Consider the following 16,767-nt stretch of genomic DNA (forward strand, 5'->3'; position numbering starts at 1 on the left):
TAAGTTACTTTCCATCCTAAAATGAACTTGCACTTACTCTAAGCCTATTATCTATGCTAAGTCTAAAATTTACTTTAGGAAAGAATTGGGGTTGTTATAGTATCTCTCCATTTAACAGTAGGATTGCTAGTCTTTTCTTCTCCTTAGCATTACGGTGCTAAGTGTATACCCCAATTTAAGACTTTATGTCGAATGATAGGGTTAGCTTAATGACATGATTAAAATTACTAATATCATCATTAGGACCCAAGATCGTATCTCCACTATAATAAAACTTCATGTTTTTACACTCATTTTAATCTAAATCCATAAAAGGAAACTTTGGTGCATTAACCTCAATTGAATTGACCTATCTCCACATGATTAGATACATGATTAACTAATTACTTAAATTCAAAACTTAATTGATAATAGAGTTAATGAGAGACATTAATTGTCATAATAATTTTCATTAAATTACATTGCCCCCTTATCCATAGAAACCCATTTTTTTAACCGTTGGATTAGCCACCTAATAGCTTATTAGTAAATAACAATTAAGACATTAAATGATCAAACCTAAACTGTAGCACCTATATGACTTCACGCTCACTTTGGTCTTTCATCAAGCTTTTATTTTTGTGTTTTTTTTGGTAGAAAAGATATCTTTCATTGCTTTCAGGAAAATGGAAAAACATCTAGAACCCAAGGTTCTAAAATACAAGAGCATGAAGCTCTAAAAGTACTTAATGAGAAAGACAATCAGGCAAGACATGGATCCAAACTTGATCTGACGAGTGTCGCAGACTCTCCTTGGCCAGAATATGGGCTGCTTGGTTTGCTCCTCTCCTCACGTGGTGAACCATCCAGCTCCTGCATGTTCCTAGAAGGACCCTGGCATCGTCAATAATCTGCCCATAGGATCTCCAGTTAATTCCTGCCTCCTTAAGAGCTTGCACCACCTGTAAGGAATCACCCTCAAGAATAACATCTTGGTATCCTAATTCCTTACTAAATTCCACTGCCGCCAGAGCAGCCAGCTGAGCTTCTCCCACCACTGGTTCCTGGATGCCTTCAACTTTAATTCATTTTGCTGCACATACACTCCCATTGTGATCCCTTATGATTACTCCAAAACCCATACACCGTAGGTTATGGTCTATGGCCACATCCCAGTTAACCTTATGCCGCCCAAATGGAGGTTTTTCCCATATCATTGGGACCTCTCGACAAGTTGTGCTCAAACCATCATCGCCTTCCCCCGTTGGTGAAGAAAAATATTGCAACGTCTCAGTCGCTTCACGAACCAAACGATTGGGGTGAATGAAATCCCCCCCATGCACCACCGCATTTCGACGTGCCCATATTCGTTGTGCGATCAAAGCAGATAAGTGCAGCTCATCCCTGGGACAACGAGCAATAAGAGCGTCCAATACGTTCATAAAAGACCCAAATCCTCCTACACTTTTCTGAGTTTGACGTCCACAGGCGCTCCAGACATCAGCTGCTGAAGGGCACTCCCATAAAATATGACAAGCTGTTTCCCTCCCCTGCTTGCAAAAATTACATATATCTTCCTTAATCATCCCCCTCTTGAGAAGATTTTCTTTGGTGGGCAAGATATTCTGACAAGCCCGCTAGACAAAAACCTTAGCTGAGTTAGGAATTGCCAATCCCCATATGGTTTTCCACAACGGGTTTGGACCTGATGGAACAGATCCTTCTCCATACCTCCTAGCCTGCCTCTCCTTTTCCATATGGTAAGCACTTCGCACCGTAAAGGCACCGGTAGTGGTAGCTCTTCAAAAAAGACGATCAGGTTGCCCATACTTGCTTAGAGGTAACTTACATATTATTGCTGCTTCATCTTCATTAAAAATGGTCTTGATGATAGGGATATTCCAACTCCTTGTGCGAACATCAATTAGCTCCTCAACCTTTGCTACATTTGACAACTGTGAGCAAGGGGACTGTATAGCAAAAGATGTCGGCCGAGGTATCCACTTGTCTCTCCAAATATTTATTAACTTTCCGTTTCCAACCCGCCATTGCAACCCTTCTTTTAGAAGCTCCCGAGCAGCAAGCAAACTCCGCCAAGTGAACGATGGTCTACTTCCCTTCTTAGCTTCCAAAAAAGAGCCTCCATGGTAGTATTTGGCTTTGAAAATCCTCCCTACCAAGCTGTTAGGATCTTGCACAAGTCTCCATCCTTGTTTTGCAAGTAGGGCCTTATTAAATGAAAGAAGGTCAAGAAAGCCCATACCGCCTTGTGTTTTTGCTAACCCCAATTTCTCCCAACTCATCCAGTGTATTTTCTGCCCATTTTCCTTATGCCCCTACCAGAATTTCTGCATAGAAGAATTAAGTTCCCGACATAATTCCTTAGGCAATAAAAACACACTCATACAATAAGTTGGTATAGCCTGGATCACTGCTTTCAACAAAACCTCCTTTCCCACCTGGGACAGAAATTTATTCTTCCAATCATTTATCCGCTTTTTTACTCTATTAGAAATATTTCGGAATTCTTTAATTCGGGATTTACAAACTAGGGCTGGTAAACCCAAATAATGGTCATACTGTTTCGAGGCCGGAATTCCTACCAATTGCAACAGCTCCATGCGGGTTTCCGAACTAATGTTTCGGCTAAAGAAAACTGAAGTCTTATCTTTGTTTAGTCTCTGCCTGGAAGCCCTTTCATAAACCTCCAACACGCCGGTTAACACCTGCCATTCCGTCACCGAAGCCTTACAAAACAGTAGGCTATCATCAGCAAAAAATAAATGATTTAGTCGAGGCCCTCTCGAAGATGTAGGAACACCTCGAAGTAGCCCCCTCCGCTCGGCTAACTGAAATTGGGAACCCAGAACTTCCGCACAAAGGAGAAACATATAAGGGGAAAGGGGGTCCCCTTGTCATAATCCTCTAGTAGGAGTAATATGTCCCACTGGCTGCCCATTAACTAGTAACGAATAAGTGACCGTAGTAATACATTCCATAATCAGAGCTACCCATATAGGGTCAAAACCCATCCGAAGCATCGTTTCTTTCAAGAAGGGCCATTCCACTCGGTCATATGCCTTACTCATATGAAGTTTGATGGCCATATATCCATCCTTACCCCACATACGCGAGTGCATAGTGTGTAATGTCTCGTATGCCACCAATATGTTATCAGATATTAGCTTTCCTGGGATGAATGCACTTTGATTGCTGGAAATAATCAGAGGAAGAATACTTTTCAACCTATTAGCCAAGACTTTGGACACAATTTTGTATATCACATTGCAAAGGCTAATAGGTCGAAAATCAGTCACCCGGGTCGGGTTCTTGATTTTTGGAATTAAGGCTATATGAGTATGGTTTATAGCCGCATCCAATTTCCCAGTTTCAAAGAAATTCAAAACAGCCGAACATACCTTATTGCCCACCTCTGTCCAATTATGTTGATAAAAACACACTGGGAAACCATTCGGACCCGGTGGTTTTAAGGGCGCCATTTGCGGGACAGCTGCTCTCACTTCATCAATGGGGAATTTGCATCTCAACAGCCCGTTCATCTCCAGGTTACTCGCCTTGGCAGAGATTCAAGACTCTGCGCAATACCACTTGGACTGGATGTCGTAAAGAGCCCCTCATAATAGTCAATAAACACCTCTTTAATTTCCGCCGGTGAAGAATGAAGTGAACCTGCTTCATGAAAAATAAAATTAATTTTATTAGCTCTTCGACGTTGATTGATGCATGCATGGAAGAATTTGGAGTTTTTATCCCCCGCCTTCAGCCACTCCATTTTTGCCTGTTGCCGTAGATGAAGCTCATCTTGGGCTATTAAGGCGTTAACTTCTTTCTGGAGCTGCCCCAGTTTTTGTACATCCAAGATCCCTTTCTCCGCCTGAAGTTGTGCTATCTCACATGTTTTTGAATTAATAATTCCCTCCACCGGCCTGCAGTTCTCCTTCGCCCACTTCGTCAATTCATCGTTGCTTCATAACAACTTCTGCCCCACCCTCTACCATGCAGTAATCCCCTCATTTGCTTCCCTCCAAACTTGTTGAATAATTGCTGTGGGCTTTTCCTTCCCATTCCACACAGCCTCAAACCGAAATTTCTTGTGCCAGTGCCGATTCCTTCTCAAGGGCTTGCTGAATTTGATGAACAAAGGAGTATGATCAGAGCTACGATTGGCCAAAACCTCCACCACCCTCACTAGATAATCTTCATTCCACTCATTGGTTGCCAAGGCCCTATCCAATCTTTCTTTTACGAAATCCTCTCCCTGCCGCATATTGCACCAAGTGTATCGAGCTCCTGTGTATCCAAGGTCATGCAATTGACAATGACTTAAGGTTTCACAAAACTCCCTCATTTGCCATCTTGGTTTTTGGGTTCCCCCAAGTTTTTCAGATTCCTTGGTGATTTCATTAAAATCACAGACACAAAGCCAAGATGCCAAGGATAAAGAGTGTAACTGGCGAAGTAGATTACATGCTTCATGTCACTTCCCTATATTCGGCTCCCCATAGAATCCTGTAAATAACCACGGTTTTCCGTTTTCTTCCATTTGAATATTCGCATTAATGTGTCAACGGCTGTAATTTTGAATGTCTATAGTGATATCCTCACTCCACATCAACGCTAGTCCGCCACTACGCCCCACACTATCTACCACAAATATACTACCAAAACCAATTATGGCTTTGATAGCTTCCATACTGTGTGATGGTAACTTGGTTTCCATTAGGAAAACCAATTTGGGTTTCTTCTCCCTCACCAAACGGCAAAGGTCTGAACTGCCATGATGTTCCCAAGCCCTGGCAGTTCCAACTTAAGAGACTCATAATGGGCAGCGGGGCTATTCACCAGCCAGTGCTAGTTCAGTGTTGCCATTTCCGGAGTTTGAAGCAGAGTCAGCCTCCTTCTTCTCTTTGTCCAGCCGTTCACTATCAAAAGCCATTCGAACTAAGTCATCATTCGGTTCTCTCACCGCATCATCACACTGCCTTTTCTTTTTTGGAGGTTCATCTTCATGGTCCTTGAAGTGTTGTGCTAAAATGGCAGCAATTTCAGTCACTTTTGGACTCGCCTGGCCCACTGGCTCATGTGCCCTTTGGCGGCTATATTTTTCTCTTAATGATCCAAGGTTACAACATAACATATATATAGGAAAACCCCTAAACTCTACTTGTACGAATGTATTAAGGAAATCCCCAAAATACCTTGTTCCCGAACTTAATTACGCCCATGGGCCAGTAGACTCCAGCTCCGTGAACGTTGCTATCGCGATGTTCTCTCCGCTCCCATCTACTTGGCCTTCCATTGGTATTAATATGAGCCACTAGTTCCAATAATCTCCACCCACCTCTTCGAAGATAATCATTTGGATCCACCTGAAACTGATAGGTTTGGGGATGCCACCATCTATCTCTTCTCCTCTCTAGCACCTAGAGACATTTGTCAAGTCCAAGCAATGCTTGAACTTATCTGTAGTAACAGGCTTTGTCAACATGTCCGCTGGATTCTCAGAAGTGTGAATCTCTCAAGTAACAATTCACCTGTAGCAACCAATTCTCTGATCTTGTGAAACCTCACATCAATGTGCTTAGTTCTCGCATGATACACCAGGTTCTTTGCCAAATAAATGGCACTCTTACTGTCATAATGCAACGAAACTCCACCTTGATGAATACCCAGCTCCTTGACTAACCCTGTGAGCCATAAAGCTTCCTTTGCAGCTTCAGCCGCCGCCATGTACTCTGCGTCAGTCGTAGACATCGCAACCATGGACTGGATCATAGACTTCCAACATATGGGCCGTCTTGCAAGAGTGAACACATAACCCGTGGTCGATCTCCTGTCATCTAAGTCCCCTGCATAATTTGCATCCACAAATCCCACAACTGACAAATCACTCTTCTGTTTGACAAAAGTGATGCCATAGTCTGTAGTACGCTTCAAGTATCTGAAAATCCATTTAACTCCATCCTAGTGCTGTCTCCCTGGATTTGCCATGTACTTGCTCACCATACTCACTACATGAACCAAATCTGGCCTGGTACATACCATAACATACATCAGAGACCCCACTGCGCTAGCATATGGGACCTTAGACATGTCTTCAGTTTCTTCAACAGTCTTTGGACACTGTGAGGTAGACAAACGAAAATGATTCGCCAAAGGTGTACTCACCGGTTTCTCATTCTCCATGCTAAACCTCTCCAACACCTTCTTCACATAGCCGGCCTGAAATTGCCACAATCTCTTGGCATTCCTGTCCCTGGGAATCTCTATCCCAAAAATCTTCTTGGCTGCGCCCAAATCCTTCATGTCAAATTCTCTACTCAACAAAACCTTCAGTTTGTTGACCTCCATTATATTCTTTGTTGCAATAAGCATATCATCCACGTATAGCTAGTAATAGAGAAATAAATGAGTCATCATCAAGGCTCCTCACATAAACACAACAATCATACTCACATCTCCTGTAACCAATTCTGATCATGTAAAAGTCAAACCGCTTATACTACTGCCTTGGAGACTGCTTCAGCCCATAAAGTGACTTCTTCAATTTACAGACCAAGTGCTCCTATTCAAGTTGACTGAACCCATCTGGCTGCTTCATGTAAATCTGCTCCTCCAAATCACCATAGAGAAAAGCTATCTTCACATCCATCTGCTCCAATGCCAGATCATAATGAGGTACCAACGCCAATACCACTTTGATGGAAGTATGTCTGACCACTGGGGAAAATATTTCTTTGCAATCAACCCCTTTCTGCTGTGAATAACCCTTTGCTACTAGATGAGCCTTGAACTTTTCTCCCCCTTTTTCTGATACTGCTTCCTTTTTCTTGTACACTCATTTACACCCTATCGTCCTCTTCATCTCTAGAAGCTCCACCAAATCCCACGTTTAGTTCTTATGCAGGGATTCCATCTCCTCCGTCATAGCACCCACCCATCTGCTCTTCTCTTGGCTATTGACAGCCTCTTGAAAAGTAGTAGGATCTCTGCTGCTAATGACAAGAGCATAGGAAACCATGTCTTCATAACCGTACCTGACTGGTGGCCCGATAGTGCATCGAGGTCTGTCTATATAAGCCTGATAGTGCGTCAAGGTCTGTCAATTCCTGAAGCAGAGGTCTCTGTACTCTGAAAAGTGTTCTCCTACACGGGAGTCTCTAACTCCACTTGCACCACATGCTTATCACTGCTACTGATTTCTGGCCCTTGCTGCTTTTCATCCTGACTACTCTTCAACATGAAATTTTCTTCAAATGCCACGTCTCTACTGGTCACTGCCTTGTCTGCCTTTGGATCCCAAAACTTGTAACCCTTGACCCATTTCCCGTATCCGAGAAAGAAACATTGTCTAGACTTTGGATCAAGCTTCGATCTTTCTTCATTAGGTATGTACACATAGGCTGGACAACCAAATACTCTCAATCCAGAGTAATCTATCTCATTACCTGTCACACTTCCTCTGTAACTTTCCCATCTAGTGCTACCCTTGGTGACCTATTGATCAAGTAGCATGCCATACTTACTGCATCTGCCCAGAAAACTGTTGTAAGTCCAACATTCAACCCGAGACATCGTGCTCTCTCTGCAATAGACCTATTCATCCTTTCCGCCACACCATTTTGCTGTGGTGTATTGCATACTATAAAATGTCTCTTTATACTATGTTGCTCACAAAAATCTCTGAACATGTCGTTTGTGTACTCAGTGTCATTACCTATCCTGAGGCACTTAACCTTCTTTTCAGTCTGGTTCTCTACTTCAGCTTTCCACAACTTGAACTTGGCAAACGTCTCTGATTTGTGCCGCATGAAGTACACCAAAACCTTTCTAGAGAAATCCTCAATAAAGATCATAAAGTACACGTGTCCTCCTCGTGACGCTGTCCTCACAGGTGCCCAAACATCAGAATGAACATAGTCCAGAATGCCCTCTATCTTGTGTGTGGCTGTCTTGTATTGTACCTGATTCTGCTTCCCCAAAACATAGAACTTACATAAATCAAGTTTGCATGTTTTGACACCCTTCAACAGATTTCTCTTATGAGTCCAACATGCCCCGCTCACTCATATGACCCAACCGCTCAAAATTACTAGCATATGCCACAAAACGTATAATCAGAATCAGACTCCATAGAGGCGATTCCACCTACAACTGTACTTCCCAATAGTTTATAGATATTCTTTAAACTTTTATGCCCCTTCATCACTACCATCGCACCTTTAGTCACCTTCATTAATCCACCTTCAGACTTATAACCATAACCGTTTGAGTCTAAGGTGCCCAATCAAATCAGATTCTTTTCCACATCTGGTACATGTCTAACATCATATAACTTTCTAACCACACCATCAAACATTTTAATTCTAAAATTACATATGCTAGTAATTTTGCAATGTGCACCATTACCCATAGTAATTATACCAGAATTAACTGACCTGTAGGTGTCAAACCAATCTCTATCGGACATCACGTGAAACGAGCGTGCTGAGTCCAGAATCCAAGAATCCAAAGGATGCTCTGAATTAGATGCAATAGAAAGCATGTCACCATTAGCATCGTCTGAATTGTCTTCCACTACATTCGCAGATTTTGAGGAACCTTCATTCTTGTCGTCCTTCTTCTTCTTCTTCCAGTCTGGACAGTCCTGTTTTATGTGCCCTTTATTTTCATACTTAAAACAGTTGATGTCCTTCCTCTTCCTAGACTTTGACCGAGAATTCTTGCCTTTCGAATCACCCTTATTACTGCTTCTTCCACACTCATAGTTACCATTTATAACTAGCCCTTCCCCTCGAGAATTATCATCAATGTTTTTCTTCCTTTGATGAAAGGCCAACAGGGCTCCTGTAACATCCTTTAAGTCCAAGGACTCCTTCCCCTATGTTAGAATTGTAGCCAAATTCTCATATGTAGGAGAAGTTGGTAGTGAATTCAATAGCATCAACGCCTTGTCTTCGTCTTCAAACTTCACATCAACCCTCTTCAGATCTCCGATTATCTGATTGAATATGTTGATGTGTTGGCTCAAATCTGAGCCTTCCGCCATCTTCAAGCCGTACAACTGCTGCTTTAGATGGAGCTTGCTTGACAATGACTTTGACATATACCGGCTTTCCAGTTTCGCCCAAACTGCCACCGGAGATTCTTCGTCCATGACGTGACACATCACGTCATCTCCTAGACAAAGCCGACTAGTAACCACCGCTTTAGCCTCAAGTTCCTTCAAATCTATGTCCGCCATCCCTTATGGTTTAGTCCTATATAATGCCTTCACCATCCCTTGTTGCACGAACAAATCCTTGATACGTCTCTACCATCCATCGATCTTCATCACATCGAACTTCGTAGAAGATGTACCAACCCTAATCATTGTAGGATTAGGCTCTGATAACAATTGTTGTTACCGTGCACAATAATTGATGAATAATATAGAATCGAAAAGAGAGAGATTAAGAGATAGAGAGAGAGTCGAGACACAAATTTAACATGGTTCGGCAATTTGATGTTCATATATTTTATGCATGTTACAATGTACTTAAATGATTTACAAGAAAATAATTTCAAAAATTTGTATTGGTATTTATGAATTTTATAAATTTGTAATATGAGCATGTTCTAGTTCTTGCATGTTTTATTATAAGGAAAATGTTTGGGGTCTCTTCTGGATTTGGTCTCGGGTTCTTAATGGGAAGGAGAGTCAAGCCTAATACTCACACCAATCTTATAGATTAACGACTAGTAGGCATCAAGGTTTGCAACAAAATTAGTGGATTCAAGGGCTATCGCGGCATGAGGTAAGAGGGCCCACACAGGCAATTGATAAGAACAATATGATCGACAAAAATTTATGAAATGACAATGGAATATGCAATAGTACCTTTGTGTATTGGTAAGTGTTAATTAACACATAGGCATATCAATAACATAAATGAAATACTTTGAACACTTCATTAAACGATATCCCAAATAATAATGCACATAAGATGTATAGAAAATGAGGAAATGAGGGAGTCAGTAAGAGAGAGAATATTTGACCTGATAGTTGTTAAACAAGACCAGCTTTTCCCTGGTGTAGTAGTAAATGACTCTTAGTATTGATACTTTCCTTAGTTACTGGTTAGGATATTTTTAGTTAAGTGATTTGAGCACTTGCTTAAGCTAAGATTGTGCTGAGATTTGTTATTATAGTAGCTCGTGGGTTAGGAATCACCCCCCCAAACAAATCAAATGCTTTGTTTAATTTGCGAAAAACTGCCCCAGGAATTGAAGCACAAAGCATCATCCCTTACCCATGGCCACTTCTTCTCAACTTCCTCTCTCAAACCCGTCGTAGAACTCCTTAACTAAGTCTAAGGACCCACACTTTTTAACAGTCTCCTTCCTCCAAACTCATATGGGTTGTCCTTGAAATCAGTCATTTCAGGACCTGTTGTGGAGGTCTGAGAGCTTTTCTTCCATGATGGGAGGGAGAGGGAGTCTCACAATGAAGAGAAGAGTGGGAGAAAGAGGCGCAAAGAGAGAGAGAGAGAGGGAGAGAGAGAGAGTGGCGCAACAGTGAGGGTGAAGAGAGAAAGAAAGCATGTTAGGGTTACTGGCCACTAGGTTAGGCGATTTTAGTCTTTTTTTTTTAACCGAGTCTGGTGGGTCACCGGCTTAACCCGCCGGGTTGACCCGGCAGACATGAAAACTAAACGGGTCATAAACGGGTGACCTGATTATGACCCGAACCCGTTTAGGTCAAACCCATAATTCATTAACTTCGTGTTGGGTTCACGGGTCTTGTCAAAATTGCCAGTCCTAGCTTGGTTCATGGTTACTGCATGAATGGTAAGAGTTTATTTCAATCATCGTTTATTGTGATAGTGTAGATCCTTCTCCTATTTAAATGTTGACTTGTGTGAGGGAGAAGGTGATCACATGATTCAAATCCTCTCTAGTTCATTTGAACTAGAGAGTAGCCACTTCACAACTATGATAGCTTTCAAACAATCTAAGGTTAATAATCGGACACATAATTTAAAATAGACAAACGACAAACTTAACGTTAGACGTAAGAAACAAAGAAACTAAAAAAAAAAAAAAAAAAAGACCAAACAAGTGGGAAAAAATTTTCAAGTTGCAAATTCCTAAGAAACAAATTAGCATTTGACTCAATTAAAACTCAACCTAAAGATTGCATTCAAAAAATGTACTTCAAATGCAAATTAAGCTGCAAAGATGAAAAATGGCTCACCAATTCAGAGGGAACCCAACATCTTACCAAAGCGAAATGCATCAACAACTTCATATACAAAGTGATATGGCTAAACTTCACAGTAACAAATCCATTAATCAAAAGAAGAAAAAAAAAATGAAAAGAAAAGATCGCAGACCCAAATCACATACAAAAGAATTGATCATGATTTAGCAGTTTATTACTCATTAAGTATAGAATAAATAAAATAAAAAGGAATCGAGGCCAAGATAAGCTCAATGGTTGAGTTACTTCTTATCTTCAAGCCCAATTTGTAGTGCCTCGAGTCATTACTAGATTGTGTTAGTAAGATTGCCGAGTTCATTACTAGATTGTGTTACTAAATGGAAGGTTAGTAAGGTTGCCGAGTTCATTAGGTTTCGTTGGAAGTAAGAATTTTAGACTTTCTAGTTATGGCTGAATGTTCGCAAGGGGGGGCCACCGAACGATTGCTCTACCGAACGTTCGTTGACCAAATGTTGAACCACTAAGTAACGACCAAACATTCAGCTTGTATCCCTAGAACCGCTGTGCAATAGTACACCGACATTCACTCAGGGACCATAAAATGCTCACTGGCCTGCAGGACTGTCATAACAACATTCTCAGCTTTTTCAACCTTATAAATACCATGACCCACACCCTTTTAAGCCTCATTACGCCCTATGAGCCCTAGAGAAATTGTACTTGTGAGTTTTTGAAGGAGGAGAGTTTTCTTGCAGGCCTTGTTTCTAGAGAGGTAACCTTCTTAACTTTATTTGTTCTTTACCTCGTTTTTATGTTTGATAAGTGCCAAATATTGTATATTTGGACCCCTTTATTTACATTAGTTAATCCTTTAGTTGTGTTGTTATTTAATGTTTTGTGTTAGTTTTGTAGAAAATAAGAATGATTTGAGTTCAATAAAGGCAAAAGCTTTCTAAGACAAGATAAGGATTTCACCAATATTGATTTTGAGTTTAAGAACAATCGCATTAAAACATTAAGAACAAAATCAAATTGTAGCAATTCTCATAATTATACAACCAACATGCATAAACTGAAAATCTATAAATTGAGATACAATCAAACCATTGTGCTTGGATAGGGTTACATCAATACCCCATGAAGGGTTTTAGCCGCTCATGACTCTGCTAAGCCTCCAATAACTATTTACTGAATTTTTGCTCTAGGTAGTACTCTGTCTTTCTTCAATAGTTAGAGGCTTATTTATAGGGAGTAAGAGAACCCTAAAAACCCTAAAAACCCTAGAAAAATCGTAGGTCAGTCTCCCAGTCAAAGTTGAGACTAAAAACCTTTTCCAGGGTGGATTTGGGCACTTTCCACAACCTGGGAGCCTGAGTGCACTCGAGCCCACTTATGGTGTGCTTGATCCCATTTGTGGTGTGCTCGAGCGCACCTAGGGACGTGGCTGTTTTGCGCTCCTATCTTGCGGGGCAATTTTTACATAGTAAACGTTCAAATTAGGAAATTTGTATTTCACAATTATTTCTATAATTTTGAGTTAGCTTTCCACTGCCACTTGTTTCACCTCAATCCAATGCTCTAGCCGAAAGTTATGCTCAAATTACTAAGACATGTGCTAGGTCTTCTCAAAGTGTGCTTTAAGCCCAAAATCAATGGTTTTTCATGTATTCTCCTTAAGAACTTGAAAACATTAAAACAACATAAAATCAAACAAATAACAACGCTAAAGAATTATCATATGCAAGTTAAGGGGCTTGAATGTCCAACATTTAGTGTTTCTCAATGAATGTCACTCGTACCCCGAATTTCGCAAAATCAGTTTTCGTGCCAAAACCCAACCCACCTTGCTTTAATACCTCCCCTTTGTTTGGAAAAGATACCTTGATTTAAAATTATTCCCTCTAAAATATATATATATATATATATATATATATATATATATATATATATATATATTTGCCTTGTTTTGGCCTCTGGCCGAACACACGACCTGCGAGGGAGTACATACGCATTTAGCATACGCACGTCCCCATGATCGTACATACGACCAGGGAGCAAAGCATCTGCCCCTGAGTTCCACTTCCACCCGTGTAAAATTAGGTTTAGCAATCCCTTTTATTAGATAGAACTTAGCACCATACTCGTAGAAGTCCTCAAGTACTGCACTTAACGATGTGTCGTATTTCGTTATAGCAAGGTTTTGTGATGTCGGAGGACTTGAGCAGGCGAACGAGATAAGTAAACAAACGAACACTTTCCTTAAAAACGTGGGATATGTCAGTTGACTAACCACACGTATGATATGAGCATGTCTACGTTTTTATAATAACTTGGTAACTGCTTTAATAACTTGTTGATAAGATGCATTGTATGACATGATACACTGATACGTGTGGTATAATGGCCATGGACTTACTATATTGACTTGATTGTAAGGTCAAATGTGTGTGTTGTTATATGGGCCTGGATCTAATAGTTGTTTTGTGACCGGCGCAGCCTTAACGGGCAGTCACTACAGGACGTACATCATTAGTAGCGTGGGCCACCCGAGGTCGGCCTCAGTTGTGTTGTTAGTGTTAGAGACAGTAGCGTACAATGGTCGGGGCACCGACATTGTATTACAGTTCCCTTGGGACAGCGCCAACCTTGTTGAGAATGGGTAATATCTTGGATAGACTATATATGATAGTTACGACCTATAAAACATTAGTTTTTCTGCATTTAATACTTAAGCGATTGTTGTTGAGAGTATACCACCCTTTATCAAACCAAACAATATTTTCAAGGTGTATTAACGGAGACAACACATCTTTTAAATGATATTGGAATTGCATGTTTATTTCCGTATAATAATAATGAGCTCATGTCATACCTAATTGTGAGGTTTACTTACTAAGTCATTAGACTTACGCAGTTATTACCCTTATAGGGAGCTTGTTCCTAGAACCCAAGAGTGGTACGGTTGCCACAACAGACTTTGCTTTAAGATCTTCATGCTATTATCAGGTTTGCTTTATATTATTGTTAGTTATTCCATGACTTTAAATTGAGGATTATACTTGCACCTGTAATGATTTATAGATTTCTCGTATTTATTTTATCTTCCTATGCATTAACTGTGATAATGTTTAGAGGGACGGTTCCTCACTTAGCCACCAGTTGGTTAAATTGGGGTAATTGCCAGTAACCCTACTAAGCTGGCCAAGGCTAGTTTTGGGGGTGTTACATGGGGCTCATACTCAATCGCGTGGTCTGGATCTGGAATGAACTTCATCAGCATCGAAACATGGAAGCCGTCATGCATTCCAGATAAATCTGCTGGTAGAGCAATTTCCCACTCTAGTCTAGGGCACGTGGCCGTATTCTGGCCAATTGCCCAATGTAATTTGAATTGGTGTACATGACCGCATACTAGGTCAATTCCCACTATAATCTAATTTGAAGGTGCCTGACCTCATTCTCGCCAATTACCCAGTATAATACATTTATGGGTACATGACCACATACTAGCCAATTGCACAATGTAATCTAATATGGCGTACATGATCACATATTGGTCAATTGCCAATATAGCATGAGCCACATATTATTAGCAATAGTGTTTTGCGAGCTTAATTTACATATTTTCAATCATGATAGGCTGCTTGCATCATGGGCTCCCATCAAGTACACTTTGATCGGGCCATAGGCATTTGCCTATGTCTTTTGGCGGGATCATGGCCGTTCAACAACCTTTCCATCGTACCGTGTCGGTCCCTCATATTCTCATTAGTATGGTTAAGTGGAATTGTAGTTAGTAAGTGACCCTATGGCCATGCAATATTGACACTTTAAATAATGACACATATTGGTCCAATGTTAATTGCATTCTTTGAAATATATCTTTGGTGAGCCCTTTTCGCAAGGCATGCTTTGTGGGCTCCGTTAAGAGATCCATTATAATAAAGTTTAAAAAACTTAAAATATGCAAAAATACTTTTTTTAGTTTTTTTTTTTTTTTTTTTGGAGAGAGTAAGAGCTTAGAGGGGCCTTTCAGTCCATCTCTAAGCAAGCGATGTTCAAGTATAGCACGCATCGTTAGTTGCTTTCAAATGGCCTTCGATTTTTTCCATATTTGGTAAGAAGGTAATAATACTCTTTTGATGGAATGTGGAAAAAGTCGTTTGGAAAGTGCATAAGCTCATTGGAAGGATTGAGATCCACAATAATTAGTTGTTAATTTTGACAGTTAATGTAAAATAGCTCATATGGAACTCGTTTGTCCAAGTAGATGGTCTGACAACCCAAAATTTATTTGAGTAAGTAGATCTCATAAATTATCTCACATTAACTGCACAAATTACAATGTGAATAGTTAATTAATGTCGTTCCATGTCCCATTTAGAATGTTGTCACCCTTGCTTAATGTGAACCTTTTAGAGTGGAATATATATATATAGTGGCATGGAGATATTTGAAGTAATAATTTTTTAGATTATTATTTTCCTTGAACATTAATATATATATATATATATATTTTTTTTTTTTTTAAAAAAAAAAAAAATTTTCCTTGAAGATTTGACCCATTCAGTCTCATTTTATTTATAATTCTTTAGGAGAGTTTTTTACTTTATTTTTATACTCACATTGTGTACACAAGTTTTCCTTTTTATTCCCATGAAAACTTGTCAAGCTAAGCTAAGGTTAGTTAAGAGGTTTTTTTTTTCTTCCTCTTTCTAATAATTGATGTTGAGCAACTTGTTACTATACTTTATAGGTAAGTTGCTTGTGATCAGTAGCAAGAGTAAAAGAAGAGTTTTAATCAACCTATTCTTTGGTTTTAATAATTTATTTTTCTCTTGTTGCGTCTTTGGAGTATTTTAGGATTATATTAGGTGTCAAGAATTTATGCTTGTAGGTGAATTATATTCTATCAAGTTCTTATTTGGACATTGGTTTGATCCATAAAAAAAATATGTCTAGGATCAATTATAAAGATTATGCATCAAAACTCAAGAAAGTGTCATACAATAATGGTGGAAGATTATTAACCAAGTAATAATAACTTTTTTAATTATTAGATTGGTTTGACTTTGACTTCCTCAATCACTTTCTCGTGGATATTATGTTACTTAGACCTCTAATATTAATCATTTTTTTTTTTTTTTGCAGACAATAACCTTCTTGTATTACTTGCAAATTACACTTTCCTTGTGGTGGTTCCTTTTAACGAACGTATAGTCTTGTTGGGATGGTTATTATTATTATTATTATTATTATTTTTTTAATTTTTTATTTAGGCACTTGAGTCGTTATTTACTTTAACATGTTATCGGTCCACAAATTGATATGCTCATTTGTAACTCCTAGGCTTGTTGGCTAGTTTGTTGACCTGGTCAGGTCCAAGGAGAGCCCAACCGCTCTATATACAACTAGTTTAAGTATGCGCGAGGCAAGGAATCATGTTATTTTGTGTCACTTCGATCATTTTTTATATTCTTGGCGGAATATCGTACACCGCCGCACTATGACATATGTACTATGCCTTACCTTTTTGCAACGGTAACATGTGACATTTAATTCAA

The sequence above is a fragment of the Corylus avellana genome, chromosome ca1, assembly GCF_901000735.1.
Source record: "Corylus avellana chromosome ca1, CavTom2PMs-1.0".
Taxonomy (NCBI): domain Eukaryota; kingdom Viridiplantae; phylum Streptophyta; class Magnoliopsida; order Fagales; family Betulaceae; genus Corylus; species Corylus avellana.